The sequence below is a fragment of the Notechis scutatus genome, chromosome 1 (genome assembly GCF_049901735.1).
Source record: "Notechis scutatus isolate UNSWTSFEM ecotype Mainland chromosome 1, rNotScu1.2, whole genome shotgun sequence".
Lineage (NCBI taxonomy): Eukaryota > Metazoa > Chordata > Lepidosauria > Squamata > Elapidae > Notechis > Notechis scutatus.
Window position 1 is genome coordinate 28,897,823 of NC_142009.1, and position 17,714 is coordinate 28,915,536.

At 40.0% G+C, this 17,714-nt stretch overlaps 1 protein-coding gene across 1 annotated transcript in view; it reads left to right on the forward strand.

Moving 5' to 3' along the window:
- The first annotated feature begins 375 nt into the window (after positions 1–375).
- The window catches only part of PNOC (prepronociceptin), a 48,645-nt gene continuing 31,306 nt past the window's right edge, over positions 376–17,714 (forward strand). The window contains exon 1 of the mRNA XM_026671476.2: positions 376–484. The gene's annotated coding sequence lies outside the window, so the exon portion shown is untranslated. The remainder of the gene's footprint in view (positions 485–17,714) is intronic.

Below are 17,714 nucleotides of genomic sequence, written 5' to 3' on the forward strand. Positions count from 1 at the left end.
AGCTTCCAAGAGGTCTGCAAGCATCACATTCTATCCGGATGCCTCATCAGGGATGCTTGAGTGAGCCACTCTGTTATTATCCCTGCAGCCAGAGGTGTGAGAGTGTTATCTCTCAAACAAAGCGCGCAGCAAAAGCCTTGCATTAGGGCTGCCTATATGACTGTAGGGGATGGCATGAGAGGGATGTGTGTATGTGTGTGTGCGCGCACATGTGCCATTGTTTCAGTTGCTTGAAGTGTGACAAACCCTTTCTGGGAAGGTTTCATTGGTGGGTGCCAAGGGGTATCCAGCTGTTAGGCAGTGTGTAAGTCAGGTGGCTTCTTCAGAGGGTTGGACTCACCGATAGACATGTTAATGGGCTGAGGAGGTGTGTGTGTCTCTCTCTGTGTGCCTTCCCTGTGCATATATAAGGGCCACGCTGACAGAGAAACAGTGCAAGGTTCGGACAGCAGAAGAAATCTTGGGATTCAGAGCGCACCGGCAGGTAGGTGGCTTCTCAGCCAAATTGTCAGCATGCTGCTGTGTTCTCTTTGTCTTGGGGTGCCTTTTAACAGCTTGGGAAATGAGTTTCTAGCACTGCAGGAGTCTGTTTCCCTAACCTAGTTCTTTGCAACTGGAAGATTTCAATGGGGTGGACTGGAAAGAGGGTGTTTGCTTGGAGTGTATGTGCACTTTTGGGGTTTTTTAATGACTTCCTCCTGTGTCAAATCCTTCTTTCATGGGGTTAAGCTTCTTCAATATATTTTGATTTGAGAATAGAGTTGAAAGAAAGCTGGCTAGCTGAGTGTGTCCTGCCCAGGTTGGTTCAAAAAGAATTTGTCTTTGTCAAAACAGTATTTCCTTTTGAAAAAAAAAAAAAAGTAGGAACCGGGATAAGGGAGCCATATAGAGAAATTTCTTTAATTCCAACAGGGGGGCAAAATCTCTCTGTGTGCATTGAAATGTATTAAGTAGTAGTAGGCATTTGCTAATAATGTTTCGTGTGGGTTTTTTTAAGCAAGTGTTAAGTATTTATCTTGTCTCAGTCACCTTTTACTTTGCTGTTGCTCTTTTCTTCTCAGCTCCTACTAAACTATTTATTTTACAAAACATTTCATACTGAAAATCTGTTTTGAACTGATTAGAGAAAGCGTGTGATGCTTGCTTGCTTGCTTAGTCCCTTTTCCCGTGCTTCCTTCTCTTAAAATGGGATTAGAATGCCTCCGGGAAGATGCCTTTGTAGATTTGTTATTACTAATCTCTCTTCGATACAGATTCCTTTTGTTTTTCAATATTATCATTTTCCTACAGCAAATGTTTGCATCCTGCATGTGAACCAATTGTTACCTTCCTCTTCTCTCAAAACTTTGAAACTTTGGTATGGTTACTAAAGCTGTATTCCAAGAAGTGATTTAACTAGGAATGCAGCTTTTTTTTTTTTAAATGACAAAAAATAACACATTGCTACATAAAGATACTGTGTAGGCCCTTAGTGGTGTCTACAAGGCAAGGCAAAACTTCATTTGTGTCCTTTTTTCACATCTGATTTTTCTGGTAGAGTTTGTCTATATCTCAATCTCTGATCCTGGCTTGCAACTTTCCCTGCAATGTGTAATATAAGCAATTATTATCAGTTTTATGACATAGTGACCCTTGGGTTGCTTAAATTTATGTTGGTTTCTAGAGAAATGTGTGGCAAATACAGATTCAGACTAATTTTCAGGACTCTGTTGTGAAAGAATGCAAAGACGCCCAAAGTGCAGACTGAATTCTCACATTCCTGAACTGCATTAAAATACATAGAAGTTTCAATGCTTCAGTGAAATGCAGCTCGTGTTTATTATACTCTGAATCCAATAAACCTTCCCTGCCCCCATACACATATAAACAAATATCTGGGTTTTTAACAGGAATTGGGTAATGCAATCTGAAATTGTTGAGGGCATCTCAGTGCAGCATCTTTGAAATCATCATCGCCAACTTGCAGATAAATACATTGACATTTGACATGTTGATAGACTGACTCTCTGACAGACAGGAAAGTTAATTGCGGTTGCACAGAAAGAAGAGAGAGAGATTAAACATAGCAAAATTTAACTGGCATCATCTAAACAACATTGTTGGACCATGCCCACCTATTAACAAAACCATCTCATTTCTTTTCTAGTTCTAGTTCCATCTTCCACTTGTTTGGTATCTAAATAGAATGACTGCAATATGTATGTCTATTTTGAAAGACATTGATATATTGTACATAGGAAAAGAAAAATACACAATTCTAGAATTCAGGATTACTTTTCAAATGCAGTCCAATATCACTGAAGGCAGAATGATTTATTTCCAAGCGTATCATTTTCAGACTGCATGGTGTTTTTTTTCCTGTGCTTAAAAAGAACTTATCTAGATCAAATTGAGTCACTTTGCAGGATAAACTGCATGCTGAATTCTTCCATATGGTCAAAGTACTTTAGGATTCTGGAAGAAAGGGTCCTTTCAATGCTGCTTCCTGACCTCCCTTGTAATTAGGTGTATCAGCCCGTCAAGGTAGGCCAGGTCGTAAGGCAGGCACTGCAGGGATTCCAGGAAAACTACTATATTGTATCAGGGCAAAATAATAATAATAATAATAATAATAATAATAATAATAATAATAATAATAATAATAATAATAATAATAATAATAATAATAATAATAGAATCTTGAAAGCTTTTCTATGTTTCTTTCTGCTTCCTCTGATGGGGTTATTCTGAGTTTCTTTCTCACACTTACTTCAACCTCTGGACTGTGGGATCACTTCTCCAAGTCCCTTCTCAAGAGTTCTTTCATATTATGACATCTATAAATTCTTTCCCAGCATGTTGCTTCTGGTCCAAAGGTTGCACTCATCATTAGTAGCTACAGTTGGACTCTTCCAACAAAAACAGTCTTATCCCCTTTTTTTTAATTGACTGATTATGTGTTATTTTAGCACATCCATATAGATTTTCTCCAGGATGATTTGTCCCTAACCTGGTATTTCTGATCTTCCAACAGTGCACTCATCATGTTGTTGCTGAATTCATCCACCATCTTATTCCTTTTTACTCTCAGTGTTCCATGCCAGCAAATTCTACAAGTCAGCTATACCCTGGATGAGGGAAAACTCTCTTTGGTCTTTCCTAAATCCCCTTGCCACTACCTTTATTGGTTGAAGCGATACACTTATTAATTGAGATGATAGAAAAATGTTCCTTTTCCCACTTTATGTGCCTTTTCTGCACAATTTACAGCTCTGGAAGACAACATTGATTTGACAACATTGCATCGAAGAGCAGGCAAGCGCTCAGAATTACTTTAAACATCAATTTAAATATGCTTCAGGGGTACAAATTATGACATGCCTAACCATTTAATTGTACCTGCCGTGCATGCAGGCTTTGTGTTTTCTGCCAATGAAAGAGGATAATGCTATCACACGTTTGTGCATTGAATCAAAAATCATGAAAGTCAAAGAGGCAGATTCTCATCAGACTAGGAATATATAGAATGCCCCACCAAATTTCTCTAACCTGTGTATACTCCAAGATGCATGGACCTCAACTTCCAGAATTATCCAGGCAACATGGACATTGATGAAAATTCTGGGGATTTAAGCCCATCTGTCTGTAAGGATCTCCCAGCGTGGTGTATACAATAAATAAAATAGGATCGGGCAGAAGGCAACGTAAAATGCCTAAGACCTTAGGGTGCAACTGCAATAAGCAATGGGTTAAAGAGGCCAAATAGTTTAAGCTGATGTAAGGGAATTTCCCCTGTTCTTAAGGTACAGTAAATTGTTGTCTCTATATTTGCCCGCCATGGCAATGTTTAAACAATGCACTTATAACCAGGTCACTTAACTCATGATGCATTGTTTTCTTTGTGTCTTGGCTAATAGTCCTCTGGATTTTTGCAGCCCACATCCAATTTAAAAAAAAAACCCTCTGAAGGACTGAGGCTACATGCAGCCAATCTTAATAAATAGCCTTCTAGATCATTAAAAATGAATGTCTTTTTAGTGAAACATTCACTTCCAGGAAAGCAGGAATCCTCACCCTGTCCACTTTATTACCACCTCAATTTCATAATCCAGTTCAGCTCCTCTCACAATCTTTATACAACTTCAACCATCCACGGGTCTCCAACTCCTTCAGTTGCCTTTGCCCATTCTTTCTTATTACCCCCTTGTACCTGCAATCACTCTCTAAGCACCCCGTGTTATCTCTTGTAATTTTAAGTCCCCAGGAAAAGATATTTTGGTGCAACCACGTCACTCTCATCACTGTGTAATTGAACCAAGCACGCAATTCTTTCAGTTGACGCTGGTTTCATCTTCCTCCCCTCCCTGTGAAGTTTTTTCCTCCACTCAAATAAATTAGTATTGATTTGGTTTGTAATCCCTTTTTTCAAATAGGCCAGTGTGGTCCCCTACTTTTTCAGTGTCATCTTCGCAATAGCCCTGTATAGTAGGGTTAGTGAGACACAATGTGTGTGTGTGGAGAGAGAGGAGAGAGGAGAGGGGGAGAGAGAGAGAGGGAGGGAGGGAGGGAGGGAGGGAGAGAGAGAGACTTCCTGGCTTAACAAGTAGTTGAACCATGGTTTCCATAATTATAGTCTAACTCTTTAATCGTTATATCCTAGTTAAGGACTAGTCTTGAATTTCTACAAAATGTAATGTATGTAAATGAACTATATGTAGAATAAGAATTATGTGCACCTGTCTTGCTCAAAAATGTACTGTATATAATTATAGGAAAAATGTAAAAAAACCACCAGTATCTCTTTTTCCATCTTATAAAGAAAATTATGTCTTTTTTTCTTTGGTATTATGCCTTCAGCTGAAGGCACTTTTCAGAGGCAAAAAAGTTTTTAAAGGGAGGGCCAAAAATAGTTCAGAGGCTGCTTCTTATAGGGTGGATGAACAGATGTGAGTGAAAAAAAACAGAGCGCATTTCTAAGTTACACTGAGTTCCTTCGGAGGAAAAAAATCTTTTGCAATCAAAAAGACTCAATATGCAACACCAGTGTGCACTAATCAACGTTTCCCTTGGATACTGGGAAAAATGCTGTTGTATGGGCTGAGAATTTAGATAAGTTGAAATCCAACTAACCTAGAGGGCATCAAATTATGAAAAACTGCTCTCACCAAAGCGACTAACAATTTTAACAAACAGTGTTACTCTTATTTGCGGGGCCATACATTGGGAGGGGGATGAAGGCGAAATGTTGGCTTCATGCAACTGAATCCTTCACCTTGCTGTTTTTTATATATGTGTGTGTGCAAAGTCACTGGTGTGCTTTTCCATGAAGTGTTCCTGTCATTCCTTCTATACAAACCAGGAACAAAGACAAGGAGAAACATTTACCCTGAGGATTTGAATTCATAACAGTGGAAAGGGGGCTGTTAATGTCAATTCTAGTTCATGTCCACAGGTCAAATCTGCAATATTCCTAAGTAAGACTAGTAAAGATTCCAGTCTGGGCTAGAACTCCAGTCTCCAGGCCTGGATCTCCAGTCTCCTAGCCTGGAGATTCCAATCTCCAGGCTATATAAACCAGGCTTGACTTGGTTTTTAAAGGAGCTTTCAAATTGCTGGGTGAGGCAGAGGCAAAAAGGAACCAGAAAGACCATGTTAGAGTCAAAGGTCTGAAATTTAAAACATTATTCCTCTCTTCCATAGTTGGGTTCACCTTAAGAACTGGACTTAAGAAACAATTCAGAAAAAATGTCTGAAAAGTTCTTAAAACAAATGCTTAGTTTCTAGTATCTCCAGGTCAGTTCAATAATTCTCCAGTTATGGATATTGAATAGATCTAGGAAATGTATCAGCCTAGATCACGGGTGTCAAACTCACAGCATCACACTGCGATCACTTGATGTTTCATGACCTTTTCCCATTCACGGAACTGGGGTGGGCGTAGCCAAGTGGTGGGATTCATTTTTTTTTTTATTACCGGATCTGTGGGCGTGGCTTAGTGGGCATGGCATGGCTTGGTGGGTGTGGCTTGGTGGGCAGGGCAGGAGAAGGATACTGTAAAATCTTCGTTCCCTCCCCACCCTGCTAAGCTGCTTTCCAGCTCCATTCTCCTGTGCAGGGCAACAAAAGAAGACCCAGCCAATCAGTTGGGACTCAGGAGGCAGAGAATAGATGGGGGCGGGGCCAGTCAGAGGTGGCATTTGCCGGTTCTCCAAACTGCTCAAAATTTCCACTACCGGTTCTCCAGAACTGGTCAGAACCTGCTGAATACCACCTCTGGCATGGCCTGTGTATGTGAGGCATCCAGCCCATGGGCTGTCAGTTTGTCACCCCTGGAGATGCACTCCCAACCCTTAATATTTATTTATTTTATTTATTTATTTGATTTGCCAATTGTTTACAAGATAATAAGTATAAGTGTATACATAGTTGTGAATACATGAAATGGATACATATAAGAAAAATAAAAGAAGAATAAGAGAAACAATAGGACAGGGACGGTAGGCACGTTTGTGCGCTTATGCACGCCCCCTACAGACCTCTTAGGAAAGGGGTGAGGTCAATAGTAGACAGTCTAAGGTTAAAGTTTTTGGGGTTTGGGGAAGAAACTACAGAGTCGGGTAGAGTATTCCAGACATTGACCACTCTAGAATTCAGAACATGCAAAGCACTTACAACTCTGTAAAGTAAATCAGATGGTATTACTGTACTCTATACTGCAAATGGAAAGTAAGACTAAGAGACTAATTTCTACATAATGAGATTGAAGTAAGTAGGAGTCAAACTAGGGGCTTCCTATTTCCAAAACCAGGCTCTTATTCTACTTCCTAGAAGGATTCCTACAACACCTGGTATGCTTAGTTTTGACTTAGTGTGAATTCTCCATTCCTGGTAAGCAAGTCATGCTCAGTAGCTTAATGTGCTATGTGAACCTAGTCAGTACTTATTTCTTTAATAAATCATGGCTAAGCAAACCATAGTTTAATATGTGGAATAAATAGAATTAGTATTAAAGCAACTTCCAATCTATTAAGACATGGGTTAGCTAGACTTACGGACACATCTGCAATAGCTGGTTGACAGTTGTAAGTTCAGCATCTGAGCAACAGTCGCATTGCCCAGATGATGCAGTGGCCTGAGCGGCTACAGAAACAAAAACTGTTTTGCTGAAAACTGGGGATATTAACAAGTATCATTTCAATGCCCCTTTTTATTGTTTGACATAAATTTTGGGTGCACCAAAAAAAAAATCTGGACAAAGAAACAAAGGCAGCAGTGTTCCTTCACTTTTGTCCTATCTTATTTGTCCAAACTGTAAACTAACTGGCTGAGACTTTCCTAGGCATGGTTGAAGAATCTGACTCACCAGTAATCTTAAAAGGGCACCTTACAATCTGGCTGTGTGGAATGAAATGGAAGAGGAGTACACATCAGGAAGGAAATTTGATTGCTGAAAAAGAACTGCAAAGTCCTAGATCCTCTTACTCCTCTCTTAAATTTCAAGGAGTCTAGCTAGGAACTATAATGAAGGAACAGTCTTACTTTGGATTTTAATTTATGCTCCATGGGCCTTCCATTATAGAGAATTGAGGATCTGGATAGTACTTTGTTCGCAATGCTTGAAAAGTGTTAATTGGCCTTCCCAGACATGGACTCCTGAATGCCTGAAAGTGATTCCACGTGAGTGCTAAAAATTGTCAGCAAGACTCTATTGTGCAGCTGAAATTTTGACATTCAATGTCTTAAACAGCTTGAGTGTGACTATTTAATGGTTTCTGATACCATGACAAATAAACTGCGCTTTTCCTCCAAATTTGTTTTTACTCTGAGTGCAAGTTTGTTCCTTCATAAGCTTAGGTGATTTTTTTTTATATAAACTGGTTTGCATGATTTTTTTTTTCCAAAATGACTTGTTGCAAACTGCCTGAACACCTAACAACTAGGAAAATGTGATACACTCTCCAGTGACAATAATCACAAGAAGACTGTTTTCACATGGAAAAATCACTACACAATTACATTTATCTTTAATGCAAATATCAGACTTACAAACCCTGCTTTGACAATTCCTTCCTCATTTGTTCTTTGTCCTGCTGTATCTATGATGAAGGTCAGAAAAGTGAGGCTCAAGAATCAGCCCAAGGTTTGAGGTGATTGGAAATAATTTTGCGAAAATGGACTTTGAGTGGTTAAAAAAAAAATGATTGATGGAAAAAGGCAATGCTTTTAGCATTTTAGACACCCCCATAGGAGCTCGCTCAACTTGATTTAGTTAATGCTGGCATTTAGACTGAAGAATGCAAGTGTTGAAGGGGGTTAGAACAGCATTTGGTACTTGCAAAGCAATCCTTGTGAATATGTTCAAACCATTCACATTGATTTACTTCGTATGCTTTAATCTTCCTTGTATTCCTGGGGAATTAGAAGGAGTGGAAATGATCAAAAGCACTAACCAAGTAAGCTGTTTCTATTCTTCTAAAGCATTTACTTACAAGCTGAATTGGAATTCAATTGACCTGTTAGAAACAAATTATCTCTCCTTGGAGATTTGCCCAAATCAAAGACTGGGCTTCCTCTTTAGGAAGTAGCATAGCAACTGCAGTTTTGCACACTTTTGCATACTTTTACTAACAAGAGAAACCTAAAGTCCTACTGATATGCTAAAGAACTCTTTCTCTCTCTCTAGTAAATGTGTTTAGATTTGCAGCTTGTACTATTTTTATTCCAGGGCGGTCCTTTGGTGATCGCAGATAAGATGAGATGAAGATTTAATTGCTACAATCATAATTTGCTCCACAATTTCAGGATGAGGCATTATACATTATAAACAGACCTTTTCTGTTCTCCAAGTAAAGGAGGAGATTATAGCACAAGGGTAGAAAATGAAGCGTTGCTTTTTGAAGTCTTAGAAAGATGGGCATTTGAAGAACATCTGTTGAAGAGCCAACAGCTTGGTTAAGCTCCATGTTATCTTCTTTGGAAAAGTCCTTACATAGCCTTAGTAACCTAAACCTGAGTTGATCAATGGGAATGGCAAAACAGTGTTCCTATAAATGTTAATGCTCTCACACCACATGTGGGAAAGTGGGGGGGGGTTTCTCTTCTTACAATGGGTATTGCACCTTATGTGGCAGTTTATATATATTGGATTTTTCTTAAACTAAGAAAAAATATTACCTGGTAGCAGGTAGCTGAAAAGGCAAATCAAGCTGGAACTACACAATTCATGGATAGGAGACCCCTCCCTGGGCTAAACACTAAATAGAGAAGTTCAAATAAAGCCAAACCATCAGATGGCAGGGGGGATACCATTTCTGTACTGCTGCTAAAATAACTACAGAAGTGTGACTACGAATTTATTCAGAATTGTCTTTTTGGATGATATAACTGATACGTATATCTATTCTGATATTTTAAAAACCATGCTTCTCATCCATAATGTTTATCACATTATCAATTATGCTAACAAACATGCTAGCTTTGCACGCATCCAAGAGATGAGTAGTTTCAATTGGCCCAGTCCTGGTCAAATGTTTATGCGTGTGCAAATCTATAGCTAAAAAGCTTCTCTATAAAGTAGGGATCCCCAAACTCTGGGCCATGGACCAGTATCGGTCTGTGGCCTGTTAGGAATCAGCTGCAAACTGAAAGTGAGTGGCGTGTGAGCAAGCAAAACCGAAACTACACCCTACCCTGGGCTATTTTATTTATTTATTTATTTATTTATTTATTTATTTATTTGATTTGCCAATTGTTTACAAGATAATAAGTATAAGTGTATACATAGTTGTGAATACATGAAATGGGTACATATAAGAAAAATAAAAGAAGAATAAGAGAAACAATAGGACAGGGACGGTAGGCACGTTGGTGCGCTTATGCACGCCCCCTACAGACCTCTTAGGAAAGGGGTGAGGTCAATAGTAGACAGTCTAAGGTTAAAGTTTTTGGGGTTTGGGGAAGAAACTACAGAGTCGGGTAGAGTATTCCATATTCCGGCTATGGAAAAATTGTCTTCCACAAAACTGGTCCCTCGTGTCAAAAAGGTTGGGGACTGTTGCAATAAAAGAAAGGCTTGTAGAGATCCATGCAATGCACTGCATTGGTCTGGGGCCTGGAAAATTCAGGTTCAAATCTGTCTTCAGCTATGGCTGCTCACTGGATGACTGTAGATCAGTCTTTATCTTTTGGTTAAACCTACCTAACAGGGCATTTGTTGTAAAGATTAATTGGTGGAGGAAAAAATATCATGAAAATCAATTTGAGCTCTTCTGAAGGGAAAGATAAATTTACCCTCGGTTGGTAGTCATCTCTTCCCATCTACATGGACAAAACTATCCATGTTTCTTGGCAATAATACAAAAGTAGTGAAGTCACTGTGGAGAGACAAAAATACGGAAAAGTGTACCTATTATGCTCTAGGAAGAATGTGTTTTCATTGATCACAGTTACTCAACATAAACCCAGAGGGCATTAATTGAAGCAAGAGTGCCAAAGATCACAGCACTGGATAGCTGTTTCTGTGATTGCATTTTTTTAGCCATCTATTTCAACAGGAGTAATTCCCAAGTAAGTGCATTGGATTGCAAATAAGGAGTATAATTGTATGAACGTCTAGTCAGAAATAAGGGTTGTTTAGGCTTACTCAGAGGATGGAAATCTGGCAGCAGATAAGGCTTATCTGTGCTCAAACAACCGGTTAAGCCATTGCAGAATGTTAATAAGCTGCACATAAAAGGGGATGAGAGAGCACCGCAGTGCAGTTTCATTGTATTTTATTGGCCATGCTTGCATGACATGCCAAAACACAGATTAACTAGCCACATTCGAGGCTTGGGACTTGGAGGAAGCCTCCCAGCCTAGCCTGGCCAACCATGGCTAGCTTACAGTTCAGTGTTTGGCACCAACCCAGAAAATCGAGTTAGCTGGTAATGTGAGGATCAGTTAAGCATAGCTAAACATGCTGTAAAAACACAGCCTCATAGCATAGGCACAGTTAGCCATCTACCTTTAAAAGATAGGGCCCAGTTTCAAGAAGTTTACAGAGGCTTGCAAGCTGTAGCCAAATAGCCCAGTTCCTCAGATCTTTCGTCTCAGCTAAATAGTCTTCACAGATTGTAGGATCCCAAGCAGAAAGCAATGCTTCAATTTCAGACTGATTACAGTGGCACAGTTATTTCCGAAGTAGCTGGCAAAATGGAATAGCTGGCATAACCATGAAAATTATTCCCAGAAATCTGCTTTGGTCCAGCCTAACTTGGGTGGTGGTGATTTCCAATTATTTTTCTTAAGTAGAGGGCTGGTGAATATCTGAGCTGCAATTCCAGTCCCCTCATTGTTACACTGCTAGCGTTAACTTGTCTGCTGAAATGTAGTTAAAGAAGTCTGTGAATAGTAGGCAACGTATTTCGTAATAACTGTGAGGGAGGGCTGGGCTGTGGGGAGCCACATTATATTTTACACCTGTATTTTCTGAAAAGGTATTCCTCATGGTCCATCATGAAATATTATGCACGTAAGAAATGTTAATGTAAATGACAGATTTGCATGGAATTGGTGAGAAGAATGCATTATTAAATTAGACACACTCTATGGACCTAGCCCAGTCCACATGGTCATTCCTACATCAGCTCCATTGAATAAATCAAGCTCCCATTCAGTTCAGTAGAATTTTAAAAGAATAAGTTTCTGGGACCAGAACAGCTGGGGACAGGTTGTCTCTCTGTAGCATTTCACAATCCCTGTGATTAACCACCCTACGCCAATATTTTAGTGTAGTTTATCTAAATCCAGCCATTATAGTTAATTTAGGTTTGGTGTGCTGTGCAAAACTCAAGCAATTATATTAGGTAAAATAATGTTAAGATAAACATGGGTTTGCATTGCATGTCCTTCTGACAGTCTCCATCAAGCTTCATCAACACCCTCACCTTTTGCTATAGGCAAAAGGTACATAGAACAAATAGCAAAAATCCATTTATTGCTAGAATATCAGGTGGACCTTACTGTACAGAATTGGATACCATACTGGCAAGTATTCAAATGTAATAGAATGAGGAGCCTGTGACTCTCCAGATGTTGCTGAACAGAACTGCAACCTCCAACTTTATTAATTAACTATTTGTCATGCTCACTTCCACACAAACTTGGAGTTCAGCACCTTCTGAACAGCTTCAGATCGAAGATTAGATTAGAAGAGGAATGAAATAAGCCCTAGGGAAAGTTTCAAGGAAATTTACAGAAATCCGTTGTCACAGTTCCGAGCCCCATACTGCCTAGGAAGAGACCAAAATGATCCAGGCACAGTCACAGTCACAATCACCTTTAATCAGTAATAGAGTCTCGGCACGGTGTGCAATGAAATTAAAGTTAGCACTGTAGCGTTCTGCCCGCCAACTGATTAAGAGGCCTCGGGCTGCCCAGCCCCTTGCAGGGAGTTCATTAGGGCCTGGAATTACTCTTCTGCGTTCCCTTCAAGGCCGCCACTGTTCCAGGCCGGACTCTATCACTGCTGCTCCCTGCTTTCATGGTGCCCTCATCCGAACCCCTCCATGAGTCTTTTATTACCACTTCCATGATCTCTCCTCACTATCTCGCACCAGTAGTTCATCTTCAGCAACTATTATCCCGAAAGCTTTTCCACAAAGTTTTATTTATATCCCTGTGCACAAATGCCTGTGTATTTGTTGTTTTCTAGGTATAGAACTTTGAACTTATCTGAGTTACATTTCATGCCATTATTTTTAGCCCATTTTTTCGAATCCACGAAGAACATTATGAGTACTATCTGTGTTTTCTAAGGTATTAGTTATCCCACTCAATTTTATGACACCATGAAAGTATTCCCTCCAACTCTTTATCCAAGCCATCAATAAAAACATAATAGAGAACCTTGGCTGATCATTACCCCATACCCCCCATTTGAGTCTTCAATCTCATGTGAAATCATTGAAGGGCACCCTGGATACATTTTTTTGTGACAGCTGGGTATACATTTACTTGTAGTACTATCCTACCTATAAGTGCTAATCAGAATGGAATGGGATACCTTCTCGGGTGCTTTATTGAAGTCAAAATATGGTGTGTGCAGGTGTGTGAGAGAATTATATTGATCTTGCACACAACCCAGATTCTTTTCTATAAGGTAATATATAAATGTTGCTAGATAAATGATACCTGAACACACAGGAGATAACATTGGTCTTACAAGATTTGTTACTGACAAATCTATGTTGACTTCCAGTAATTTTCTTCAATGTGCTTATTGATAAAGTGTCATTATAATATGCTTTAGAATCTACGCAGGCATTGATGTGGGCTGGTTGGTTTGATGGATTTTTTGTTTTCCCTCCATTTTGAACCTAGGAGACATTCAGCTTCTGAAGGCTTTCAATGCTTTCATCACAATAAATAGTATCACAGTGTCATGGTGCAATTTCCACTTCTGTGAAGCACATCACAATGCACTTGGAAAAGATGTGAGGCTTGCATCACAATGATGCAATTACATCAGTCTGACTCCCTTTATCTCTCCCCGCCTAATAGATGCTGCTGTGGATTTAAAGATAGACATTTAAAGCAAAGACATTTGCTTTCCAGATAGTGCCAAGATTTCTTAAAGAAATTTACATAAGGAGTTGGTTAGAAAATTAACTTCGAGATCCTAGGGTGTGCAGTCATTTGAAGTAAAGAAATACGCTTTGATCCTGTTTGTTCCCATCTCAATCCAGCCCTTCATTTTGCACTTCACAATTTCTTGGTGCAAGACATAAATTTTTGTTGGAGATGAGAGAACCACAAATTAGATAGAATAGCTCTGCCTTTTCTTGATTGCTTTTTAACATTTTTCCATTTTTATTCACTAGATTTTTTTGTCTTAAACCCAACTGAATAAGCCATTTTTGTTATTCCTAGCATCCTTTGCTAACTTGTCTCAGTCTGAAGTTTCTTGACACCAGTTCTACAGTTCTGAACTACCTATGCATATTATTCCTTTGCAAGTCTCCTCATTCAGAGCCATTGTAACATTGAACAGTTGCTGAATGAGTAGTCATTAATAAGTCATCTTTTTCTCATTCTTAGCCTAGCCTAACTGGGTTTTTCCAATATGACATAGAATTAATGTCTTCTACCTTTCCCTGTTGTAAGTCTTGTCATCTATACAATTTGTGTGAGTTTAACAGCAATTGCTGCAGTGGCTGGAATATGCCCAGCTCCTATTGGCTATTTTCACTGCCGTGAACACAGCTATTCAGTCACTGCAACTTCCCTGAATGACGTTTTTTGGTTTCTGCTGGAATGAGATAACACTTGGAGAGAAACAAGGCCACTATCTCTAGAAGTGGTAGCCCAGGATGTCACTATAACAACCTATCTGTCTGTAAGACCATGCTGTGTAGTTTTCTCTAGAGGGTTTGGCACTGCTTTAAGAATTTAGAGTTCTGCTTTGCCTGGTATCATCAAAGTACCAGCAGATTGGTAAAGAAAGTAATAGCCCAGGGTCTTTCTAAAGTGACCTCTGTGATGTGCACCATTTTCCTATATGGGTCTGAAAAGCAGTTATATCAGCATCATTATTCTCTGTCACAGTACATGCTCTTTGGTGATACATTGGCTTCCCATAAAGACTTGAAGACCTGGTTATTCTCCCAGCACTGGAATTGTCAGATGCAAAGAAGTAGGACCATTTGTAAAGTTATAGCATAGAAGATTTATCCAAATCTGGTTAACTAAATTTCAACATTAAACTGGTGTCAGATAAGGGTCAACAGAATTCAGGAGGCATAGGACTTGGAGCGCTTCTGGGAACACAACAGTTCTAAACTGAAGATGCACTTAACTCTGCCTCCCTAGCTTTGCCTGCTCTTCTCCTACAGGACCAGAGCATTAATGAGCTTATATTGTCATGGGTTTGGGACTGAAATATACCTGTGCCTTGGCCTCGGTTGTGCTATATTGTGGCATGTTTCTGTGTTTTTGTCTTTGATTATGTTGTTTTGAGATTTTTAATCAAATGCTAGCCACCCAGAGTTGCTATTTGCAGATTAAATGGCCACATAAATCATATACATAGCTATCTGTGAACATATGCCCCCTCTCTCAGTCTAAGTTAGGGGAAACAAGTATATTCCTTGCTTGGGCAGTGATGGGAATGTTGCCCTGTGAGAAATCTGACTCCCTGGATTTCAGATCCTCCAGCAATCATGACCCAATGGGCAGGGGTGAAATTCAACCACCTCGCACCACCTTGGGAGAGGTGGTAGGGACGATTTGAATCAGTTGGCCCTGCCCACGCCTGCCTGCCTTCTTCCTTTTAGAGATTGAGTCCCACCAAGCCACACCCACCAAGCCGTGCCCACCAAGCCACGCCCACAGAGTTGTTAGGGAAATTTTTTGAATTTCACCCCTGAGTAGCTATAATTGTGTGAGAAGCTCTCACAGGGATCAGTAGCACTGTATTAGAGGTGCCCAGTTGGTATTGCTATCTGGAGACTTTGAGAGACCAGAAGGAAAAAAGCTCACACTAAACCCTTACAGGAGAAAATTGCTGTACATCTATAGATATCAGGGTTAGCTAATGGTGTCAGAATTAATAATTAATTTTGATATAATAATGCTTCTCCTGAAAAAGCTGGTCTGTCACTTGGGGAATCTTCCTAGAATCAGGGTTCCTGCCTGAGCAGCAGGTGGAGATCAGAGGTGGTATTCAGCAGGTTCTGAGCAGTTCTGGAGAACCGGTAGCAGAAAATTTGAGTAGTTCGGAGAACCAGCAAATACCACCTTTGCCTGGAGATTTTACAGTATTCTTCCCCTGCCACGCTCACTAAGCCACGCCCACAGAACCGGTAGTAAAAAAAAAAATGAATCCCACCACTGGTGGAGGCCATGATCCAGAATACATTTATCCAGCTTTGCCTTATTGGACTAGAATGCTCTAGCAACTATAATATATAGCAATGGCACTTAGTCTTATATACTGCTTCACAGTGCTTTTACAGCTCTCTCTAAGCAGTTTACAGAGTCAGTCAATTGCCCCCAACAATCTGAGTCCTCGTTTTAACTATCTCAGAAGGATGGAAGGCTCAGTCAATCCTGAGCCTGGTGAGACTCGAACTGACAAATTGCAGGCAGCTGGCAGGCAGCAGAAGTAGCCTGCAGTACTGCATTCTAACCACTGCACCATGGTGGCTCTTATATATGCTCTAATAACTTTGCAGGTTGAGTGGTGGAAATGAGCTTTATGTGGGGCTGCTTTTGAAGATGACCTAGAAGCTGTAATGATACAAAATGCCACAACCAAACTTATACTGCAAAGTCATGGCCACCTTGAGGTAGATGCATCAGCTACTGTTAAGCTTCTAGGCCCAATTCAAAAGCAGGGGTGGGATGCTACTGGTTCTGCCCAGCTCTATAGAACTGGTAGCTCTGAAGAACAGAACCGGTTCTGTGTTTGCTGCTGTTCAGCCCACCCACCCGAGCTCTTACCTGTCGTTTATTTCCTGCTTTTTCAACCTCAGCTGCTTTGCGCGGCACAGCTGAGGTTGAAAAAGCAGGGGAAAAGAGGATTTTCAAACGCTGCACACCTGCGTGCAGTGCTTTTCACTTGTCCAGGCAGCACAGCCTAAGGTTATTTTATACGCGTGCGCAACGTAATCACTGAACCGGTAGTAATGCTGGTTGAATCCCACCCCTGATTCAAAGTACCTGTTATATCTTTAGAGTCCTATATTGTGGTGTTTTGTGTGTGTTTGTTTTGTTTTGTTTTGGTGTTTCTTCCACTCTCTGAAGGAGAAATGTATCCACATGATAAGTCTGGACTTTCTTGGAAGGACCATTTTTGGTAGTTAGTCTACTAATAAATGCCTCCCAGCACTATAATTTCATCCTTCTTTGAGACATCTGCAGTTTGTTTTTGTAAATCCACATCTTCTGCTTGATTGGGCAGACTGGAGTAGATATCACAATGGTATTGATTTTATTTATTTCTGCACTAATTTTCACCCAAATACTATCTGCAGAATTACCAGGCTTGTTCATTTGCTTTCTGAGTAGGAACAGAAATTTTAACATGCAATGCTATCCCGCCTCCATTTCTTATGCTTCTGGTTTTTTGTGAATACAACATGTCCTTTAGTTGGTATATTTCAGTCATGGGAATATCCCAACCAACTCCAAATGCTTTTTGATAATGTGGCTTTGTTGGAACCTGTTCCCAATCAGTGTCCTTCCAATATATTAGATTACAACAATCTAACCCAGGGCTGTCAAACTTGCGGCCTGCAGGCCAGATGCATCATGCGCTAGCCTCACCCACGCCCGGTTTAGCAAAGGGGAGGAAGTTCTGATATGCTGCTGTGACGATGTGAGTTTGATACCCCTGATCTAACCATTCTAAGGATGCATCTATAGAATGACTTCTTCAGATTATAGGTTCTCAGGGCAATTTGCAAAAGCAGAATTTTAAAGCAACAAATGACTACAGCAAAACCAAAGTTAATATACCTTAGGAGTAGTTATCATAGTCTCAGTAGAGCATAACAGTAGGCTACACTGTTAACTTGTATTAAAGACATGGGAACTCCATCAGTAAGAAAGGTGGCAAATTGAATGCACCTGATGGACTTCAAACAAATGTCCACATGAGATGTTTCCTAGGTTCTTCAGCATTTCTAGCAAGTTTATTGATCTTTATCCAATTGGCATTTATTATCCCCCCTAATTATATTAACTGCAAGAAA